This window comes from Apium graveolens, chromosome 2, assembly GCF_009905375.1.
Source record: "Apium graveolens cultivar Ventura chromosome 2, ASM990537v1, whole genome shotgun sequence".
Lineage (NCBI taxonomy): Eukaryota > Viridiplantae > Streptophyta > Magnoliopsida > Apiales > Apiaceae > Apium > Apium graveolens.
Window position 1 is genome coordinate 177,394,486 of NC_133648.1, and position 3,673 is coordinate 177,398,158.

The window sequence follows — 3,673 nt, forward strand, 5'->3', positions numbered from 1 at the left end:
ATACTTTTAAGTTAGCACGAACTTCACCACCAACAATCCCACCACCAATTCCACTCCTAAGTTTATGACTACTTGTGCCACCAATTGGACTAGTAAAATTACCATCATCAGTGACACCGCCAATAATATTACTACTGGATTAAAGAAAAACCATAGCTCTATACTTTTCAAATAGTTAAGGATCTATAGAAGTTACTAAGCAAGGGGTTCTAATGAGGCTGAAAATGGTGACCCTACCTATTCATGTATTGAAAATATAAGTTCTTCCAACACTAAAAAATTTCCCAAACAATGCCTACATCTCTATCAAGTAAGAAATCTCATTTTTAACCATGTGTGTTGTGAAATGAAGTTAAAAAGTGATGGGGCTTCATGAGATGGGAAACTCCGAATATATGTAAACTTAGTGTTTTATTAGGTCAAAAAAGAGTAATTTAGAGTTGCTTGTCATATATACATTAGAAAAAAAACACCCCGCATACATCCACTTGTACTATCTACATTTATATTAATAATATATATTGGCATGGTAAAAGTTAAAGAATAACAAAGAGACCTTACACATTATATTGATGAAAAGAAAGGGAAGGCACTTGGAGCATTTTCTTCATTCTTTTCGTAACTTGTTGCAAGTAGTAAGAAAAATATAATTCCTATGAAAGTGTCTCTAAAGTAAGGTCATACATATACATAAAATAAATTTAATAGTATAATTCAACAAATATGAACATAAAATATAAATAATGCGTGGGCTTCTTTTCTATAAATTTTTATTTTTTTCATATATCATGTAATTGATTATTTATGAGGAACAAAAAAAATTAATACAAATGTAACTGACTTTTTTTCTAACCTTGACATATAATCTTGAAAGGATAATTCTTGACATAGAGGTCATGTAAAAATAAATACAAGTGACATTACATTTAAATCTATATACATATTTACAAGGAAAATGGGATACTTATTTTAGTGTTTGATTTCTACCAAAAGTTTATGCAAATAACACATATGAAAAGAAAATGAAGAAACAGACTTAGTCCTCCACCAATTCATTTAATTAGTCCTCCACCAATTCATTTAGAGATATGTTTATCCTTAGAGCACCAAAACACTATTTCATGGCCTATTTCATGGCCATATACAAATTCATTTTGTTTGTAAGGTTGCCGCTGATATTAGGGTTTTACCTACATTTTTAATATCCTATATTTTGCAGGCCCAATTGTATATCATGGGTTTCAATGGGCCCAATTTAGTTTAAATTATTTCTTATCTTAGTATCAATTTCTTGTTACAAATTCAATTTTTTTTAATAAAAATATAATTTAACAAAGTCTGCTCCACGTATTATACAAACTAATTGGGTGTTGATTTACAACCATAACTAAACAAGCATTAATTTAATTTATTTTGTATTGTAAATTAAATGAGATTCTATAAATTAAGTGGTAAGCATTGTATAAAAAACTTAACTAAAAATGATATTTTCTCGAAAATTTTAAATTTTATTTAGTGAAATTATATATTAATTCCCTACTGACCTCGACTAACAATAATATATGTATTACTACAACCCTAACTAACAATAATAGAAGTACTACTATCATACATTCAAGTCTTAAAAACCTCTCACAATAATTCAGATATTATTGGTCATGTAAAAATTAATATTACCATGACAACATTTAATAAAATTAAATTTCTAGAGGTAGAAGATAGCATACCAAATTTTTGACAATACAATTTTTAAAAATATTTACTAATTGCTATGTTTATTTAAACATAGGAATTAAAATGAATTATAATATGATTGTTGATTTTTATTTTATTCTTAGTCAATTTGATTTGAACATGTAAAATGATAATATATTGTGGGTAACACTACATATACCATATTCATTCACTGGTTGATTGAGAAAAATCTAAATTGGAAAGAAATTGAATGAGAAATGCACTGATAGTGTCTTAGTATATAAGTTGTTTAACTTGACCATATGTACTGTAACATAATTATAATGAATATTTTTAATATTTTCAATTTTATTGAAATTTTTTTATTTAAAACAATGCTTATATTTATAGGGCTGAGTTATATGGAGTCCACCTTTTTATCGGAGTCCTCGGAGTCCATCTACGTTCTGCAAATAAAATATATTGTAAAACGTGTTATTTTGCAAAACATGTTACACAAATAGCATAACTTCAACAAAATCATGCAAATCTCATACGGTACAATATGTATGTTCTGCAATATGTTCTGCAACATGAACATTTATGTTCTGCAAACTAAATATGTTTTGTAGAATATATATTTTTGCAATGTTCTGCTTGTAAAATGTATGCAATCTACAAGATTTTTGATAGAATAGTGATGTTTGTCGAAAAATAATATGTTTTGCAATATTTTAAGCTATATTTTACTTGGCGAACATATATGGACTCCGAGGACTCCAATTAAAGGTGGACTCCATAGAACTTTACTCTATATTTATAAACTTGTTTTGTAACTCAAAATTTTCAATAGACAAGTTTTCCAACAAATTTTGGGTCTTTTCACAAGGTGGGTATCAAATGAAAAAAGAATATTATTTTGTCAAATATGTTCCAAAATATAATTCCATTATTTTTTAAAGATGAATAAAGAGGATACGTATAAAAATTATTTCTAGAATTTCCTTTTTTGAATAAAATTATTAATATTAAACTTTAATTCAAAAAAATAATTATTTTAAAAAGATATGTAAAATTATTAATTTTACATGAACAAAGTTCAAAAAACATGTATTATGGGATGAAGTATATTCTACTATGTTTGGCCTAAGATTTTAAGTAATTCATCATTTATATTGACTTTGGTATGAAATGACTATTATCATTTACATTACTTATATTTTGTAGTCCCCATTTTTATAGTTCTTTGAGTAATTTTAATCCAAATTAGTTATTTGAATAAACTTTTCTTTTCTTGAAAATATTTTAAGAAAATATAAAAAAATAATAAGATCACCAAATTCCGAGAAAAACTATTAAAAAAGAGATCAAAATTTAAATTCAAAGTTTGTCAAATCCCAGAACATACCTCTATTTTTGTCCAAAGGCGAACCTACCGATGTGGGTGGGAATTGAGTTGTGATTTCCTGAATATTAAAAAATGGCTTATAAACATTCAAAAAATTTGGTGTCAAAAGTTGATGATATTAGTATATAACTATCACATTATTTTCATTAGAATTTCATATGAGAGTTTAACAAAAATGACCACATCAGTATTTATTGATTCTTGGAGTTAATTTTAAACATATTTTTATTTATTTGTAGAGTTTTATTATGTTTGAATAAATCAATGTGTACGTTGTAGTAGTCATAGGTGGATAGGAGAACGTGGAGTTATACACTACTAAAAATATGGGATCAGACATCGGTTCTGAACCGATGTTAAAAAAAAACTGAACCGATGTCTTCGCGTGTGATGTTAAATATCATCAGGCTTTGACATCGGTTCACAGCCGATGTCTATTACAGTGCTATACATCGGTTTTAAGAATAATTCTGATGTCTTTGCAACAAATTTCAGCTTATATTACAGTATTTCTAGGTGAATATGAGTATATTATGGGGTAATTATCCATTAAAACATGAAACCTACAAGCTCTAAAAGATATTTTTTTAA